Source organism: Salmo salar, chromosome ssa21 (assembly GCF_905237065.1).
Source record: "Salmo salar chromosome ssa21, Ssal_v3.1, whole genome shotgun sequence".
NCBI lineage: Eukaryota > Metazoa > Chordata > Actinopteri > Salmoniformes > Salmonidae > Salmo > Salmo salar.
In genome coordinates, this window is record NC_059462.1 from 40,370,087 (window position 1) to 40,391,030 (window position 20,944).

Below are 20,944 nucleotides of genomic sequence, written 5' to 3' on the forward strand. Positions count from 1 at the left end.
TTCTTGTTCATCTCTCCAGAAATAGAGCTGGTAGGCCAGGATCTAGGCTTGTGCCAAAAACGAGCAAAGAGGACTTAACAAACCAATGTTTTAAACTGTTTCCAAACTGGAGACAGTACGGTACATTTCTCTTATAAACAGGGATGATATTGTACAGTCTCAGAGATTAGAAGTCTGATAGAGGGGAATAAAATGCTATTAGATGGTCAAGGAGCATCTTCAACTGTGCTGAGTTATGACAGTCTACTGCGGCACTATGGACAGTATGCTAGACAGGTTGTTTGACAGGTAGCTAGAAGGTTGTGTCATGTCACCTCTCCTGTTCTCAATATACATCAATGAAATGGCATGCAAAAACAGCGACCTCACTCTTATCAAAGGCCCTGGTTGCTTACTTGAAGGGCAAATCCATTTTAAGCTACTCACAATTGATTGACTGCCTTGATTTGACAATAGCTTCCTTGACCTCAATGTCACCATGACTAAATAACTATGCCTTGGGATCAAGGTTACTTCAAATGTGTTTTGGCACTGAGCAAATTTCAGGTGTGTCGAGTACAAACTTGAACATTGTGAAAATTCTGTGCAACTTCCGGCACGAGTTTATTGTGAATACTGAGGCTGTACCCGCTATAAATTACAGTTTTAACAGTGGTGGAGTAGGCTACTGTGGCTATTTGATCATAATCTAGGGCTACCAGAGTGGTCTATTATCAAAAACAAATGGAAGAAAATACATCCCATAACATTTTAACATGGAAATATCTGTTCTATCGTTCAGCCTACAGTAGCAGTCAATGTGTGGTGTTCAATGTAGGCCTACAATCCAAGAGACATTTGGAAAAAAAAGCTTTACATTAACCGGTTTATCCACTTGTCGTTCAGACAAGGATGTGACTGAAAATGTTGAGTTATTACAGAGAATAAGACAGCGTATTCAAGACCATCTCAAAATGTATTTTGACGTCCGGATGAAAAGCGTGACCAAAGTAAACTGCCTGTTACTCAGGCCCAGAAGCTAGGATATGCATATAATTGGTAGACTTGTAGATTTGTGCTGGTCGAGGGCAGTCAGGTCTGGAGTGAACCAAGGGCTATATCTGTTCTTAGTTCTAAATTCTTTGAAAGAGGCATGCTTATTTAAGATGGTCAGGAAATTACTTTTAAAGAACGACCAGGCATCCTCGACTGACGGGATATCCCAGTTTAGGTCACCTAACAGAACGAACTCTGGAGATAGATGGGGGGGCAATCAATTCACATATGGTGTCCAGAGCACAGCTGGGAGCTGGGGGGGTCTATAACAGGCGGCAACAGTGAGCGACTTATTTCTGGGGAGATTCATTTTTTAAATTAGAAGCTTGAACTGTTTGGGCTAGAAAACACTAAAGTTTCTAAAACTGTTAAAATAATGTCTGTGAGTATAACAGAACTGATATGGCAGGCGAAACCCTGAGGACAAACCACCCCGAAAAAAGAAATTCAGCTTACCACTGTTTCCAATGGCTTTCATGTTTATTATGAGGCCAAAACCTCCCAGATTGCAGTTCCTAGGGCTTCCACTAGATGTCAGTCTTTAGAAAGAGTTTCAGGCTTGTTTTTGGAAAAATTAGCTACAATGTGTAGTTTTTCTAAGTGGCTCCCATTTTGGCAGTGGTGTTTTCATGCGCGTGGATGAGAGCGCGTTTGTTGTTTATCTCTGGTAAGGACAATAACGATTCTCCGTCTTAAATTTTATCGTTTATTTACGTATTAGGGTACCTTAGGTTTGATTATAGACGTTGTTTGACTTGTTTGGATAAGTTTATTGGTAACATTTGGGATTCATTTTGTATGCATTTTGAAGGAGGGAAACCGGTGGATTATTGAATGAAGCGCGCCAGCTAAACTGAGTTTTTGGGGATATAAAGAAGGACATTATCGAACAAAAGGACCATTTGTGATGTAGCTGGGACCTTTTGGAGTGCCAACAGAAGAAGATCTTCAAAGGTAAGGCATTTATTATATCGCTATTTCTGACTTTCGTGGCGCACCTGCCTGGTAGAAATATGTTTTTCATGCTTTTGTATGCGGGGCGCTGTCCTCAGATGATCGCATGGTGTGCTTTGCCGTAAAGCCTTTTTGAAATCTGACACAGCGGCTGGATTAACATGAAGTTAAGCTTTATTTTGATGTATAACACTTGTATTTTCATGAATGTTAAATATTTATATTTCTGTATGTTAAATATTTATATAAGTTGAATTTCGCACTCTGCAATTTCACCGGATGTTGTCGAGGTGGGTCGCTAGCGGAACGCCTGCGCTAGAAAGGTTAAGACATATGACTTGCTTTTCAAAGATGGCTAGAAATGTACACATTTTGTGCTCTTGTAGGAAGCAACCATTCCCCCATTGCTGACTAGAAATGTGCCATCACTGGGCTAACAACTCACTAACTAGCAAATAATATGAACAAATGTGCACAGGTGGCTACCTGCAGCTCTCACTTTAATCTCAAAACAAGGCATCTACTAGACCACTCATGCTGTTAACACAGTCCAGTTCAAAGTGAATGGCACTGATCCATATATGGCAATGGCTATTTGCATATAGGCCTAATGCAGCTCTGATTGGTTATGGTGCACTTCTCTGTTTAGAGTACGGGCCTGGGTCATGCTTGTCATTGAAACAGAATCCTACTCCAATGCGCTCTGCCTATAACAAAATCTCTTCAAATAAAATGGTATTTGTCACATGCGCTGAATACAACAAGTGTAGACCTTACCATGAAATGCTTACTTACAAACCCTTAACAATGCAGTTCAAGAAATATAGTTAAATAACAATAACGAGGCTATATACAGGGGGTACCGGTACCGAGTTAATGTGCGGGGGGAGGGAGGGTTAATGTAAATAGTCTGGTTGGCCATTATATTAATTGTTCAGCAGTCTTATGGCTTGGGGGTAGAAGCTGTTAAGGAGCCTTTTGGACCTAGACTTGGCGCTCCGGTACTGCTTGCCATGCGGTAGTCTATGACTTAGATGACTGGAGTCTGAGATTAAAAAGGTGCCACTCTCAAGGAAATGTTTTTTTTTTAAATGAGGGGTGTAACAGTACATGTATTCGTACCAAACCGTTCGGTACAGGGACCTGGGTTCAGTCCGCACTGTGAATCCAAATGAATACATAAAAAAATATATATACAAAATAAAAACAATAGGCCTATAGGCTATGCGTACGCTGCATAGTAGGCCTATGCCTCATGAGTAAACGTGAGTGTGAAAACAAATTCAGGCTATTCCAAAACAAATCCTAAGCCTAATTGGCGCATTTCAAACCAGTATGTTGCCACGCTCAACGAGAATAGCCTATGCAGCTGCCATCACCTCAAATATGTTGACACATTTATGCAGACATTACCCCAGTATGTTGGCGCCGAAGATGGCACCAGAGAACATGACTGACGTTTTACATTCTCCCAACGAATTGTGCTATTTTGTTATTTTTTTGCATTTTGTGTAACTTATTTAATTACTTATTGTGTACATAATGTTACTGCTACTGTCTATTATGACCGAAAATAACTTCTGGACATCTGAAAAGTGATTACTCACCACGGACTGGAAGAAACTTTTTCCTTTGACGAGTCCAACGAGAAGTATATCCTGATTTCACTGCAACAGGCCCAGATCCACACCTTTTGCGTGAAGAAAAGACGCCGGGAAAAGAGGCCGCAGATCGGGCACCCTTCTGAGAAACCGGAGGCGAGCGAGTAAACTCCCATTGCCTTCCATTCTTCTTGCTAAAGTGCAATCATTGTAAAATAAAATTGATGACCTACGATTAAGATTATCCTCCCAACAGGACATTAAAAACTGTAACACCTTATGTTTCACGGAGACGTGGCTGAACGAAGATACGGACAATATAGAGCTTGCGGGATTTTCCATGCACCAGCAGAACATAGACGCTGCCTCTGGTAAGACGAAGGGTGGGTGTGTGTGTGTCTACTTGTCAATAACAGCTGGTGCGCGATGTCTAATATTAAAGAAGTCTCGAGGTATTGCTCGCCTGAGGTAGAGTACCTTATAAGCTGTAGACCACATTATCTACCAAGAGAGTTCTCATCTGTATTATTCGTAGCCATCTATTTACCACCACAAAGCGAAGCTGGCACTAAGACCGCTCTCAACCAACTCTATAAGGCCATAAGCAAAGAAGAAAATGCTCACACAGAAGCGGTGCTCCTAGTGGCCGGGAACTTTAATGTTGGCAAACTTAAATCAGTTTACAAACTTTTTACCAGTATGTCACATGTGCAACCAGGAGGGGGGGAATCCAAGATCACCTTTACTCCACACACAGAGATGCACACAAAGCTCTCCCCAGCCCTCCATTTGGCAAATCTGACCCTAATTCTATCTTCCGGATTCCTGCTTACAAGCAAAATCTAAAGCTGGAAGTACCAGTGACTCGCTCAAAACGGAAGTGGTCAGATGACGCAGATGCTACACTCCAGGACTGTTTTACTAGCACAGACTGGAATATGTTCCGCTATTCATCCAATGGCATTGAGGAATACCCCACCTCAGTCATCGGCTTCATCAATAAGTGCATCAATGACGTCGTCCCCACAGTGACTGTACATACAGTTGAAGTCGGAAGTTTACATAAACTGAGGTTAAATGTATTTGGATAAGGTGTATCACAATTCCTGACATTTAATCCTTGTAAAAATTCCCTGTCTTAGGTCAATTAGGATCACCACTTTATTTTAAGAATGTGAAATGTCAGAGTAATAGTACAGAGAATGATTTATTTCAGCTATTATTTATTTCATCACATTCAATTAGTATTTGGTAGCATTGCCTTTAAATTGTTTAACTTGGGTCAAACATTTTGGGTAACCTTCCACAAGCTTCCCACAATAAGTTGGATGAATTTTGGCCCATTCCTCCTGACAGAGCTGGTGTAACTGAGTCAGGTTTGTAGGCCTCCTTGCTCGCACACACTTTTTCAGTTCTGCCCACAAATTTTCTATAGATTGAGGTCAGGGCTTTGTGATGGCCACTCCAATACCCTGACTTTGTTGTACTTAGGGCACTTCGCCACAACTTTGGAAGTATGCTTGGGGTCATTGTCCATTTGGAAGACCCATTTGCGACCATGCTTTAACTTCCTGACTGATGTCTTGAGATGTTGCTTCAATATATCCACATAATTTTCCTACCTCATGATGCCATCTATTTTGTGAAGTGCACCAGTCCCTTCTGTAGCAAAGCACCCCCACAACATGATGCTGCCACCCCCGTGCTTCATGGTTGGGATGGTGTTCTTCGGCTTGCAAGCGAGCCCCTTTTTCCTCAAAACATGATGATGGTCATTATGGCCAAACAGTTCTATTTTTGTTTCATCAGACCAGAGGACATTTCTCCAAAAAGTACGATCTTTGTCCTCATTTGCAGTTGCAAACCGTAGTCTGGCTTTTTTATGGCGGTTTTGGAGCAGTGGCTTCTTCCTTGCTGAGCGGCCTTTCAGGTTAAGTCGATATAGGACTCGTTTTCCTGTGGATATAGATACTTTTGAACCTGTTTCCTCCAGCATCTTCACAGGGTCCTTTGCCGTTGTTCTGGGATTGATTTGCACATTTCGCACCAAAGTACATTTATCTCTAGGACAGAACTCGTTTCCTTCCTGAGCGGTATGACGGCTGCGTGGTCCCATGGTGTTTATACTTGCGTACTATTGTTTGTACAGATGAACGTGGTACCTTCAGGCATTTGGAAATTGCTCCCAAGGATGAGCCAGACTTGTTGAGGTCTACAATTTTTTTTCACGAGGTCTTGGCTGATTTATTTTGATTTTCCCATGATGTCAAGCAGACTCACTGAGTTTGAAGGTAGGCCTTGAAATACATCCACAGGTACACCTCCAATTGGCTCAAATGATTTCAATTAGCCTATCAGAAGCTTCTAAAGCCATGACACCATTTTCTGGAATTTTCCAAGCTGTTTAAAGGCACAGTCAACTTAGTGTATGTAAACCTAACCGAGTTGCCAAAACTATAGTTTGTTGACAAGAAATTTGTGGAGTGGTTGAAAAATGAGTTTTAATGACTCCAACCTTAGTGTACGTGAACTTCTGACTTCAACTGTACATATCCCAACCAGAAGCCATGGATTACAAGCAACATCCGCATTGAGCTAAAGGCTAGAGCTGCCGCTTTCAAGAAGCGGGAGAATAATCCAGACGGTTATAAGAAATCCCGCTATGCCCTCAGACGAACCATCAAACAACCAAAGCGTCAATACAGGATTTAGATTGAATCCTGCTACACCGGCTCTGACGCTCGTCGGATGTAGCAGGGCTTGAAAACTATTACGGACTACAAAGGGAAGCCCAGACGCGAGCTGCCCAGTGACGCGAGCCTACCAGACGAGCTAAATGCCTTTTATGCTCGCTTCGAGGCAAGTAACTGAAGCATGCACGAGGGCACCAGCTGTTTTGGATGACTATGTGATAATGCTCTCAGTAGCCGATGTGAACAAAACCATTAAAAATAGGTCAACTTCTCCCTGACCAAGTCGGTAATACCTACATGTTTCAAGCAGACCACCATAGTGGTCAAACAACAACAGCATCCCCCAGGACACCCTAGACCCACTCCAATTCGCATACCGCCCCAACAGATCCACAGATGACGCAATCTCAAATCGCACTTCACACTGCCCTTTCTCACCTGGACAAAAGGAACACCTACGTGAGAATATTGTTCACTGACTACAGCTCAGCGTTCAACACCGCAGTGCCCACGAAGCTCATCACTAAGCTAAGGACTCTGGGACTAAACACCTCCCTCTGCAACTGGATCCTGTACTTCCTGACAGGCCACCCCCAAGTAGGTAGAGTAGGCAACAACACGCTAATCCTTAACACTGGGGCCCCTCAGGGGTGTGTACTTAGTCTCCTACTGTATTCCCTGTTTACCCATGACAGCGTGGCCAAACACGACTCCAACACCATCATTAAGTTTGCTGACGACACAACAGCGGTAAGCCTGATCAGCGACAACGATGAGATGGCCTATAGAGAGGAGGTCAGAGAACTGGCAGTGTGGTGCCAGGACAACAACCTCTCCCTCAATGTGAGCAAGACTAAGGAGCTGATAGTGGACTACAGGAAAAGGCGGGCCGAACAGGCCACCATTAGTGGAGCGGGTCGAGAGTTTCAAATTCCTTGGTGTCCACATCACCAACGAACTATCATGGTCCAAACATACCAAGACAGTCGTGAAGAGGGCATGACAAAACCTTTTCCCCCTCAGGAGACTGAAAAGAGCATCCTGACCGTAAGGCGCTACAGAGGGTAGTGCGAACGGCCCAGTACATCAATGGGGCCAAGCTTCCTGCCATCCAGGACCTCTATACTAGGCGGTGTCAGAGGAAAGCCCATAAAATCATCAGAGACTCCAGTCATCCAAGTTATAGACTTTTATCTGCTACCGCACGGCAAGCGGTAGCGCCTAGTCTAGGACCAAAAGGCTCCTCAACAGCTTCTACCCCCAAGCCATAAGACTGCTGAATAATTCATAAAATCGCCACCGGATAATTTACAGTGATGTAGGCTACCTTCACACAGCCAGTCTGAGGACAGGACAGAGTAATGAGCAGGGAGGGACTACTGTAGATGTAGGCTACCTTCACACAGCCAGTCTGAGGACAGGACAGAGTAATGAGCAGGGAGGGACTACTGTAGATGTAGGCTACCTTCACACAGCCAGTCTGAGATCAGGACAGAGTAATGACAAGGGAGGGACTACTGTAGATGTAGGCTACCGTCACACAGCCAGTCTGAGGGTTTGGCAGAGTAAGTGAATGCCTTTCCAATCTCTTTTGTCTGGTTGCCACAGAGATCCCATATTCGCCTGCTGGTGCCTGATAATTATTGGTTGTTCCTGCAGGAACTAGGTTTTGAAATTTTAGAGCGGTAACATTGAATATTTGTTTCCAAAATTTTACTTTTCAAAATGTGATATTTTTCCCTCCAGCATAATGCCTTGACAAAGCCACTGAATACCACAAAATACAAATGGATAAGGAACATGTAAGCATGCCTGGGATTGAGATGTGAATTATGCCACCTAACTCAGCAAATAGGCTACCCCTCAGATGAAATACCAGCACAGATTAAAATGAACAGTAAACAAAGGGGAGTGGCAGAGAGACAAAGCAGAGAGACAAAGCAGAGAGACAAAGCAACACGGAGAGAAGACAACAGCAGGGATACTCAGTCATCAAAGAGCGTGTCAAGACTCTGGGTCATGTTTAGCCTAGCTGATGACTCTGGGTCATGTTTAGCCTAGCTGATGACTCTGGGTCATGTTTAGCCTAGCTGATGACTCTGGGTCATGTTTAGCCTAGCTGATGACTCTGGGTCATGTTTAGCCTAGCTGATGACTCTGGGTCATGTTTAGCCTAGCTGATGACTCTGGGTCATGTTTAGCCTAGCTGATGACTCTGGGTCATGTTTAGCCTAGCTGATGACTCTGGGTCATGTTTAGCCTAGCTGATGACTCTGGGTCATGTTTAGCCTAGCTGATGACTCTGGGTCATGTTTAGCCTAGCTGATGACTCTGGGTCATGTTTAGCCTAGCTGATGACTCTGGGTCATGTTTAGCCTAGCTGATGACTTGACAGGGTTAGAGAGGGAAGAGAGAGAGAGAAGATAGAGTGCAGTAAAAGAGGGAAAGGGAGCTGGCATGCTGCCAAGAAGAGGAGCCACACACACACACAAACTCTAGTGTCCCACTAGCAGGTTCATTAAGCCAGTCTCTAGCCTTATTCACCCCCATCCTCAGTTCCTCCCTTCCTCCTCCTCTCCATCCTCATGCTATCCCCTCCTCCTCCTCCCTCTGCATCATCCCCCCCATCATGGCGCTATCCTGCTGCCAGCCTGGCTGTGTTCTCGCTGGAACTCCACATCCTGCTGCCAGCCTGGCTGTGTTCTCGCTGGAACTCCACATCCTGCTGCCAGCCTGGCTGTGTTCTCGCTGGAACTCCACATCCTGCTGCCAACCTGGCTGTGTTCTCGCTGGAACTCCACATCCTGCTGCCAGCCTGGCTGTGTTCTCGCTGGAACTCCACATCCTGCTGCCAGCCTGGCTGTGTTCTCGCTGGAACTCCACATCCTGCTGCCAGCCTGGCTGTGTTCTCGCTGGAACTCCACATCCTGCTGCCAGCCTGGCTGTGTTCTCGCTGGAACTCCACATCCTGCTGCCAGCCTGGCTGTGTTCTCGCTGGAACTCCACATCCTGCTGCCAGCCTGGCTGTGTTCTCGCTGGAACTCCACATCCTGCGGCCAGCCTGGCTGTGTTCTCGCTGGAACTCCACATCCTGCTGCCAGCCTGGCTGTGTTCTCGCTGGAACTCCACATCCTGCTGCCAGCCTGGCTGCTGCCTGAAACACCGCTACCACAGCAGCACCTCCACTAACACTGCTGCACAGCACACCAACAGGCCCGGAGGATAAAAGCACACTCACACATGATCATGGATGCAGACACACACAAACACGCTGCAGCAAGATCCTACTATGATCAATAATTTCAGTTCAGAGAACAAGGACAATATGAAACTAAATATGATGCAGAAGGACAAAGAGGGTAATACACTGACTGCAATAGTGAGGATAGCCTCAGACAGAATTAAGAGGAACCTCATAAGAGGAGATGGATGGCAGTCTTCTGATAGAGCCTTGGCTCTGATCTAGGAAGTGACAGACAGACAGGCAGACAGTGTGTGCTTGCCCTCTGGAGGCACATGGAGGTCAGGAGCCCCCCCCCCCCCTCTACTTTCTAGTCAAAACAGAACAAGCACATCTTTTAGGATTAACGTTTAACACAAACTTGTGTTTGTCTTGGTTCTACAAGCACAAAGTCCTCCTAAGTGGGATGACATGACCCCAGAGAGGTTTCAGAGCTGAACCTTAGTCCTGTCTGTCCCTGTACCTGTCCCACAGTGTGCTAGATGAATAACCCAAGAGTTTAGCCAACTTCAACAGTCACTCAGACAGGTAGTCATCCAGTCAGTCAGGTTGTCATCCAGTCAGTGAGGTAATCAGTCAGGCAGTCATCCAGTCAGTCAGTCAGGTAGTCATCCAGTCAGTCAGTCAGGTAGTCATCCAGTCAGTCAGTCAGTCAGGTAGTCATCCAGTCAGTCAGTCAGGTAGTCATCCAGTCAGTCAGTCAGTCAGTCAGGTAGTCATCCAGTCAGTCAGTCAGTCAGTCAGGTAGTCATCCAGTCAGTCAGTCAGTCAGTCAGTCAGTCAGGTAGTCATCCAGTCAGTCAGTCAGTCAGTCAGGTAGTCATCCAGTCAGTCAGTCAGTCAGGTAGTCATCCAGTCAGTCAGGTAGTCATCCAGTCAGTCAGGTAATCAGTCGGGTAGTCATCCAGTCAGTCAGGTAATCAGTCGGGTAGTCATCCAGTCAGTCGGGTAGTCATCCAGTCAGTCAGGTAGTCAGTATGTCAGGTAGTCAGTATGTCAGGTAGTCATCCAGTCAGGTTTCCAAGTAGAAAATGCCTGGCTTGCTGCTGTACAGAGTGCATCATATTACAGTGTAAGCCACACATCGGTCTGTGTTGCTCTGTACAGTACATATCATACAAGGTCAAGTAAGACCTGGGCATTAGTAAAGGCTTAGAGGCCTACTGGACTTGTGCTGCTCCCATCACTCAAACCAGGGACATGTTCATTTCCTTGCCTCTCACCACCTCAAGCCATGCGGGACTGTGACCCACTGCAACAGAGCTAAACGAAGGAGCAGCTTTCCATGACAAATCACATGCCATCCATCATCACAAAAGAACACACCCAGAGGACAGACAACATGCACTTGAAGTCGTTCGTTTACATACACCTTAGCCAAATACATTTAAACTCACTTTTTCACAACTCCTGACATTTAATGCTAGCAAAAATTCCCTGTCTTAGGTCAGTTAGGATCACCACTTCATTTTAAGAATGTGAAATGTCAGAATAACAGTGGAAAGAATGATTTATTTCAGCTTTTATTTCTTTCATCACATTCCCAGTGGGTCTGAAGTTTACATACACTCAATTAGTATTCGATAGCATTGACTTTAAATTGTTTAACTTGGGTCAAATGTTTCGGGTAGCCTTCCACAAACTTTGAGTTTTAATGACGCCAACCTAAGTGTGTGTAAACTTCCGACTTCAACTGTTTAATATTAGCACTACAGAACATATTGAGTGAGGAAGTTGGTAGAATATAGAATATGGTTTGAAGCTGCATTGGACAAGCAGCAGTGCACGATCAGCAGAGCATATTGAAGAACTAGTTGGTAGAATATATAGAATATGGTTTGAGGGTTTGTTGGACCAGTGCCAAGAGAAGAGTTTTCCCCAGGTCTGTATGATTTAGGAGGCCTCTTTAGAGTGACAACTTAATGCTAATACACCTTTAAATGTAGCCCCAGGGAACACAAGACTAAGTTAGGCTATTGGCTAATCCTGACTTTTACTGTGCATACTGTATATCATTTGTCAGTACAGCAACAAGGCAAAGTCTGGCAGTACACTATATCAGCCAGTCACCATCATGGCTACATTGTCTTGTCCACTGTCCTCTTCTGGCCAATGGTCATCATCCTCCGAGGACAGCGAGAACGACACACAGGACTACACCAACCAGAGGACAGGAATACACCAGCCAGCAAGCCAGCCTCTCTCTCTCAATTCAATTTAAGGGCTTTATTGGCATGGGAAACATATGTTCACATTGCCAAAGCAAGTGAAATAAATAATTAACAAAAGTGAAATAAAACAAAAAATGTTTACAGTAAACATTACACTCACAAAGAAATATGAAGCAGCAATGTTAAGAATTACGCAACATTTCTTAAAATCAATGGTGGCCATTATTTGAACTGAAGCGAGAGAAAATACACTGACTTCAGAATGGAATGTTGCCTACTCACATCTCATACAGTATGTGCCTGACTACAATATTTTATCTTGATAAGGTAATAAATACATGCTGTGTTAATTTTGGCATGTTTACCTGCCTACGTACTGAAGATCGCAAGCCCATAATAAGTCAATACGGCTAACCAGCTAGCTAATACTGTTAACTAGCCAGATTGCCACAAAGAACAGTTAGGTAGCTACCCACAACTAATTGACATCTATCTTGCATAATATTAGTTATAGGTCATTTCTGCCTGTTAACCTGTTAGGGCTAGGGGGCAGTATTGACACGGCTGGATAAAAAACATACCCGATTTAATCTGGTTACCACTCCTACCCAGTAACTAGAATATGCATATACTTATTACATATGGATAGAAAACACCCTAAATTTTCTAAAACTGTTTGAATGGTGTCTGTGAGTATAACAGAACTCAAATGGCAGGTCAAAACCTGAGAGATTCCTTTACAGGAAGTGGCCTGTCTGACCATTTCTTGAACTTCTTTTCCATCTCTATCATTTACTAAGGATCTCTGCTCTAACGTGACACTTCCCACGTCGTCCATAGGCGCTCAGAGCCCGGGAAAAAACAGAATGTCGTCATTCCAGCCCCAGGCTGAAACACATTATCGCCTTTCTCAAGTGGCCGATCAAGGGACACTGGCCTATGCGCGTAACCCCGACCGCCCCCGCCTTTGGGATTTTTTCCTCTGTTTGCCGAAAAGGAGATTCCCTGTCGGAATATTATCGCTTTTCTACGAGAAAAATGTCGTAAAAATTGATTTTAAACAGCGGTTGACATGCTTCGAAGTACGGTAATGGAATATTTAGAATTTTATTGTCACGAATTGCGCCATGCGCGCGACACTTCTTTACTATTTCGGATAGTGTCTGGAACGCACAAACAAAACGCCGCTATTCGGATATAACGATGGATTATTTTGGACCAAACCAACATTTGTTATTGAAGTAGCAGTCCTGGGTGTGCATTCTGACAAAGACAACAAAAGGTAATCAAACTTTTATAATAGTAAATATGATTATGGTGAGTGCTAAACTTGCCGGGTGTCTAAATAGCGAGCCCGTGATGCCTGGGCTATGTACTTAGAATATTGCAAAATGTGCTTTCACCAAAAAGCTATTTTAAAATCGGACATATCGAGTGCATAGAGGAGGTCTGTATCTATAATTCTTAAAATAATTGTTATGCTTTTTGTGAACGTTTATCGTGAGTAATTTAGTAAAATGTTAGCGAATTCCCCGGAAGTTTGCGGGGGGTATGCTAGTTCTGAACGTCACATGCAAATGTAAAAAGCTGGTTTTTGATATAAATATGAACTTGATTGAACAAAACATGCATGTATTGTATAACATAATGTCCTAGGGTTGTCATCTGATGAAGATCATCAAAGGTGAGTGCTGCATTTAGCTGTCTTCTGGGTTTTGGTGACATTATATGCTGGCTTGAAAAATGGGTGTCTGATTATTTCTGGCTTGGTACTCTGCTGACATAATCTAATGTTTTGCTTTCGTTGTAAAGCCTTTTTGAAATCGGACAGTGTGGTTAGATTAACGAGAGTCTTGTCTTTAAATGGCTGTAAAATAGTCATATGTTTGAGAAATTGAAGTAATAGGATTTTTAAGGTTTTGAAAATCGCGCCACAGGCTGGCAGTGGCTGTTACGTAGCAAGCGTCCCACCTAGCCCATAGAGGTTAAACTATCTGGCTAGCTACATTATTACGATTCACATATAGCTTGCTGATAGTAATGAAGTAAAACGTTTGCTTTGTGCATATCTTGTTTTGTCTATTGTTGCCATTGTCCTGGCTGGAAAAACGTTCAGTGAATGAGGTGGTGAAGCGTGAGGTAATACAGTAGGGGGAGAGCGAGTGCTTCTCAAATGTAAAGTTATGCGTTCTCCACACTCTCGTCCTCACAAGAACGTACTCAAGAGAATGTCGTCGGAGAATGCACTCAGAGCATGCGCATGTGGAGCACGGTAGTATGCATATTGAGAAACACCCAGGGTCTTTGTCACAAATGGCACCATATTCCTTATATATTGCACTACTTTTGACCAGGGTCCATAGTCTTCCCATGCAGGCATTTCGGTATAGCTCAGCATCACAGCGCTCTATGCCTCAGTGTAGACTGACTCACAGACAACACTTCAGCCCAAATCCAGAGAGAGACAGGCTTTCTGCTGAGGTGTTTCTGAACCACACAGAGAGGGAGAAAGACTGGGACAGAGAAGGAGAGTGAGAATGTGAGACGGAGAGAAAGATAAGCTGGCTAAACCCTCCACTGAGGCATGGGGAGGGTATGAGAGGTAGGGAGGCTGAGTGGAGACGTTGAGGCAGTGTTGTCTGACTGATTTCTTCAAGCCTCATCAAACAGCTGATTCTGTGAGGTCATTGATTTGGTCAGAGAGACCACTCAGCTCACCTGGTTTCCCTGGGCTGCAGTGTGCTATATTGTGTGAGTGGCAGATTGATGGCTGAGAGAAGTAACACAGACAGTAGCCCTATCCTGCATAGATTTAGGGGTCAAATGTGAGACAAGGGCTAGAGTACAGGTTTAGTTTTTGCTGAGCTTGGGTATTTTTTCCTGATCTATTGAATCTGTGTGAGAGGTCAGCTGATGCTTTGGGTAAGAAAGCTGATATAAGCAGGGCTACAGGAGTTTGTTGTGGATTGGTAGAGGAGATTATTAGCGTGTTTTGATGGAGTGCAGCAGTGCAGAATATCCTTAGCAGGGCCAGTTGGTGATTGCTGAAGAAGACGTGATCCTTAGTTGAGCCATCTAAACTAAGTTCTCATGAAATACTACAACGCCAAACAAGCAGGAGAGCAGAGCCAGCATGCACTGTGCCAAATATAAACACGCTGTACCGGAAACAGGACTATGTTCTGACAGGCCACAGTGTACAGACAACAGACACAGTTTAATCTTGCTGAATAAGCCTCAGGATTAGCTGTAATAATGACAGTGTAATACTACTCCCTGTTCCCTTTGATAATTGATATTTTTCAACAGCAGAGAGACACACCTATATCACTAAACTATCATTAGGTCTACAATTACATGGTAATTAGGGAAGTAACAACTCACCGGTAAACATTTGAATCAGGTACCAATACAAGCGCAAGATACAAGTGCATTGGGCCGCGGACACCAAACCGATCCAAATGTAGCATGCATCGGACAGAAAATAGATTCAAACGTTACGAAATCACCGGTTCAACTGATGCATTCTCTCGTTCAGCGTCGAACTGCAGGTAACTGTGTTGACAGTCATTGACCTAGGCAACATCAGTAGCCTAGGCAAACTGTGGACTGTACCCAGCATCACACACTGACCAACACGATCTTGCACCTTCAGCATATTTAAATGATAAAATGACTTGAGTGAGATTAGGCTTTATTAGTTGACTGACAACCTATGTAATTTGCTAAATTATTGTTATCAACACGGCCGGAATACAGTATATCTTTTTTTAAAAGCTAACTTCCTGCATTGCTTCACATTGTGTTGAAAATATTCTACACATTTGATCATGAGGCTATGAGAAAATGTTAAAGTTTTCAGGCTAATTTCCTGCAATTCTACACTTTTTCCCATGGGTATGAGAGAAAAATGTACTTTTTTATATCTCATCTCATGCTGTTGTTCACATTGTTCACGTTCCTGTATCGTATTGGAACCCATGTATCTAGATACAGTTGAAGTCGGAAGTTTACATACACTTAGGTTGGAGTCATTAAAACTCGTTTTCAACCACTCCACAAATTTCTTGTTAACAAACTATAGTTTTGGCAAGTCGGTTAGGACATCTACTTTGTGCGTGACACGTCATTTTTCCAACAATTGTTTACAGGCAGATTATTTCACTTATAACTCACTGTACCACAATTCCAGTGGGTCAGAAGTTTACATACACTAAGTTGACTGTGCCTTTAAAACAGCTTGGAAAATTCCAGAAAATGATGTCATGGCTTTAGAAACTTCTGATAGGCTAATTGACATCGTTTGAGTCAATTGGAGGTGTACCTGTGGATGTATTTCAAGGCCTACCTTCAAACTCAGTGCCTCTTTGCTTGACATCATGGGAAAAATCAAAAGAAATCAGCCAAGACCTCAGGAAAAAAAAATTGTAGACCTCAACAAGTGTGGTTCATCCTTGAGAGCAATTTCCAAATGCCTGAAGGTACCACGTTCATCTGTACAAACAATAGTACGCAAGTATAAACAGCATGGGATCACGCAGCCGTCATACCGCTCAGGAAGGAGACGCGTTCTGTCTCCTAGAGATGAACGTACTTTGGTGCGAAATGTGCAAATCAATCCCAGAACAACAGCAAAGGACCTTGTGAAGATGCTGGAGGAAACAGGTACAAAAGTATCTATATCCACAGTAAAATGAGTCCTATATCGACATAACCTGAAAGGCCGCTCAGCAAGGAAGAAGCCACTGCTCCAAAACCGCCATAAAAAAGCCAGACTACGGTTTGCAACTGCAAATGGGGACAAAGATCGTACTTTTTGGAGAAATGTCCTCTGGTCTGATTAAACAAAAATAGAACTATTTGGCCATAATGACCATTGTTATGTTTGAAGGAAAAAGGGGCTCGCTTGCAAGCCGAAGAACACCATCCCAACTGTAAAGCACAGGGGTGGCAGCATCATGTTGTGGGGGTGCTTTGCTGCAGGAGGGACTGGTTCACTTCACAAAATAGATGGCATCATGAGGTAGGAAAATTATGTGGATATATTGAAGCAACATCTCAAGATATCAGTCAGGACGTTAAAGCTTGGTCGCAAATGGGTCTTCCAAATGGACAATGACCCCAAGCATACTTCCAAAATTGTGGCAAAATGGCTTAAGGACAACAATGTCAGGGTATTGGAGTTGCCATCACAAAGCCCTAACCTCAATCCTATAGAAAACTTGTGGGCAGAACTGAAAAAGCAGGTGCGAGCAAAGAGGCCTACAAACCTGACTCGATTACACCAATTCTGTCAGGAGGAATGGGCCAAAATTCACCCAACTTATTGTGGGAAGCTTGTGGAAGGCTACTCAAAACGTTTGACCCAAGTTAAACAATTTAAAGGCAATGCTACCAAATACTAATTGAGTGTATATAAACTTCTGACCCACTGGGAATATGATGAAAGAAATAATAGCTGAAATAGAATAATAGTAGAGAGAATAATTTAACATTTCACATAATTAAAATAAAGTGGTGATCCTAACTGACCTAAGACAGGGAATTTATACTAGGATTAAATGTCAGGAATTGTGAAAAACTGAGTTTAATGGATTTGGCTAAGGTGTATGTAAACATCCGACTTCAACTGTACATATAGTTTCCTCGTGAAAGAAACAACATGAATTAACATTAGGAATGTGTAAGAGTTGAAGTGAGGCAAGGCTGCTGAGTCAATACAGACACACCCTTGTATGGAGGAGACTGCAGCAGAAAAACCATTGTAAGAAAGGAAATGTCAACTACTACGAAACTGATCACAGCTCTCCCTCGGTTGTTAGACTATATGTCCACATTGCATATGTATGAATCATGATGAAGTCCACTGTGATCTGAGGGGACAGACATGGTACTATGTTGTTATCCCTGTCCTCCCTGTAAGTCTTAATGGGATAATCTGCCAAATGAAGGATTAAATACTACTGTAATACTACTAAAGTAATTCCACACACGTCACTCCATTACCAGCTTAGGTAGAGCAGTGACAGTTACTATGTTGGCAGGCCTATATGTAGAATAGTAGGAGTAGAGATTCACTATTGTTCCATTAGGGAATGGGTATGCCTATAGGACCACTTGTTCATTCCATTACATATGATCTCTTGCCATTCAATGAAGACAATCAACAGACCTGTAGTGATGACGGAACCAGATATTGTCCTAGTTCTAGGTTTCAAGGAGGATCACAATCCACGAAGACCACAGTCAATGTGTTCAAAGTGAAAAGCTGTTGTCCCCTCCCCACACAAACACATTCTCTCTCTCTCTCTCTCTCTCTCCCCAAATACTTTCCACATTACTCAGCCCATCAGCCGCAGTCTGCGTCCAGGCACGCTCCGCTCCAAGGTCTAGGCACTGCCTGGCCTGGCCTGCTGTTCAGAGTCACAGCAGAGAATCATTACACTACCAGACAATGGAGACAGAGGAGAATTTTCCTGTCAATGGTCCAACTACCCCATCTGACCTTTGACCCTGATTTAACCAGTGACCACCATGAAGCTTTTAGAAGCACACAGAAACATACGACATTTTACAAAAACAATGATGTGGCGAAAAGGAGGAAGACTTTTGGAACCATAGCCCTTTGACCTGTGACGGAGCACTAGTGTCATCACTGAAGGATCCAGGTCATAAGCCTTTTGGTACAAACGAGATTGTGGAGAGTCTGGGCTGCAAGCAAAAAGTGAAGACAACCCTCTACGGCCCTGTGGAGCCCCATCCATGAACCACTCTCACGTCACATAACCCCCATGGAGCCCCTTCTGCTGAGCAGTAATCAGGCCAGCTCCAATTAGGCCTAAAGCCACTCTCTCCCTAGCTCTCTGTACCAACATAGCACCCAGGTCCTAATTAGGGCTGTAATGGTGACCGTATTACCGCCACACCGGCAGTCACAAGTCATGACCGCAGTCACATTCCATGTGATGGGTATAAGATAGCCCACTGGCTGATAAAGTGCCACAGCCCTAATGACCATCTTCCTAGCCGTGCCAGAAACAGCAGGCGAAGGGAAGAGCCTGGAGCGCTTAGCCTTAGTTTACCAGCTCAGAGGGCCTGAGCCCCGGGGAAAAGGCAGCTAAACACAGGGACTGCAAGGAGGGAAAAAAGGGCCGACAAAAGTCTGAGACCCACTTTAAACTATGTAGGCCAGTGAAAGTATGGTTTTGCCTAGATAGACATCTCAAAAGGTACCAGCATACAATAAGCTGCGTATCACAACAATAAATCACCAGCTTCGTAAACAATGCAAGGAAATATCCACACAAAAAGATGGGATAGAATAGAAGCACTGACGTATTGGACTGCCGATGTCCTCACAATTGGGCTAGATACTGTAAGTCATAGGCCTGTATGCCCCAGGAAGAATTCCAAATTATTAACAATCTTCAATTTTTACATGAATATCTTAGCTATTTTTTTTATAAAACAATGAAGTTTATGTTAAGGTGTAATGTCAGTGTGAAAGCATTGCACGGTATTCAGGTAAAGTGATCCTTGTAGATGGAAGAAAGGACTCAGGTAAAATGTCCGCATTGCCATTCTGTTCAGTGGAGTTCTTCTGCTTGTCTCAGGCACATTACATAGGCCAGTTAATGCTCTATAAAACATGCTTAGTAAGGAGGAAAGAATTTGAACTGCTATCCCTATAAAGATCTGCTTTGGAAGGGATATCTTATGGGTCAGCTCATCCACATAATACAATCATGTTTTAATCAGGTTTGTCGATTCATGTCATTAAACTTCAAGGGATACTTTGGAATTTTAGCAATTTACTTTCCCAGTCAGATGAACTCATGGGTCCCATTTGTATGTCTCTGCATCCAGTATGAGGGAAGTTAGAGGTAGTTTTGAGAGCCAATGCTAACTAGCGCTAGCGCAATGACTGGAAGTCTATGGCCTCTACTAGAATGCTAGCAGTTACCATATACTTCCAGTCATTGCGCTAACACTAGTTAGCAATTGCGCTAACGCCAGTTAGCAACTTCCTTCAATCTGCATGCAGAGACATAAAAATGGTACCCATGAGTTCACTGCCAAGATTCTGAAGTATCCGTTTAACTAGGGAACCTATCGAAGATGCTTCCTCAAATCAGCATTAATGTCACTAACATTATGGTTCTCAGAGCACAATACATACTCATTACAAGTCCAACTATCTGGAGCTTAAAGACAACAAGTGTGCCATCCCCCCCAAAAATGTTTTGCATTCGTATCTGAAAAGAGGGATTATGTTGTATACTTACTGAATAACATGGATGACCTTGAAAACTTCCTCTGACCTCTGAAAACCAACAGGTTTGAATGCCAACACAAGATCAATGCCATTAGTTTACTCTGTCTACCAACCCAACAACAGCCAGAGGACAAATCCCAAAAGGATATTGGACAGTCTGGCCCCACAGTAAAGCCTCCCTCTCCTCTCCACCTTGCTCTAGCTTTCCAATTCACATTCTTCATCTCTTGATAACACTATGCCCATTCACCACTCTCAATATATCTCCAGAGTGGCGTTGATATCTCCCTTCATGAATGATGCAAGAGTTAAAGTTCTCAGTCACTGCGACGGATTTCCGTTATATGGATTGAAACATTTCAATTGAAAAGGACTGGAATTTCAAAATTATCCTTTTTCCCCCAAAAGCATGATGGTCATAACATGTTTTAATCAAAGGGGAGATTAACTTGGCCATGCAGACAATCGATCTGAGATCGACATAAAGATGCACTATGCAGAAATCGCTCCGCCATTTCCTGGTTGCTAAAATTCTAATAGTTTGCCTAATTTCACTTTATGTGACAAAACAAGCAAGTATAATGAAGAGAATCATTGTACCATCGAAACCACTTTGAAATATATACTGCTCAAAAAAATAAAGGGAACACTTAAACAACACATCCTAGATTTGAATGAAAGAAATAATGTTATTAAATACTTTTTTCTTTACATAGTTGAATGTGCTGACAACAAAATCACACAAAAATAATCAATGGAAATCCAATTTATCAACCCATGGAGGTCTGGATTTGGAGTCACACTCAAAATTAAAGTGGAAAACCACACTACAGGCTGATCCAACTTTGATGTAATGTCCTTAAAAAAAGTCAAAATGAGGCTCAGTAGTGTGTGTGGCCTCCACGTGCCTGTATGACCTCCCTACAACGCCTGGGCATGCTCCTGATGAGGTGGCGGATGGTCTCCTGAGGGAT

At 43.4% G+C, this 20,944-nt stretch overlaps 1 protein-coding gene across 25 annotated transcripts in view; it reads right to left on the reverse strand.

Moving 5' to 3' along the window:
- LOC106582358 (CLIP-associating protein 1-B) overlaps positions 1-20,944 on the reverse strand; it is a 145,406-nt gene that overhangs the window by 113,102 nt on the left and 11,360 nt on the right. The gene's annotated exons all lie outside the window — the stretch shown is intronic.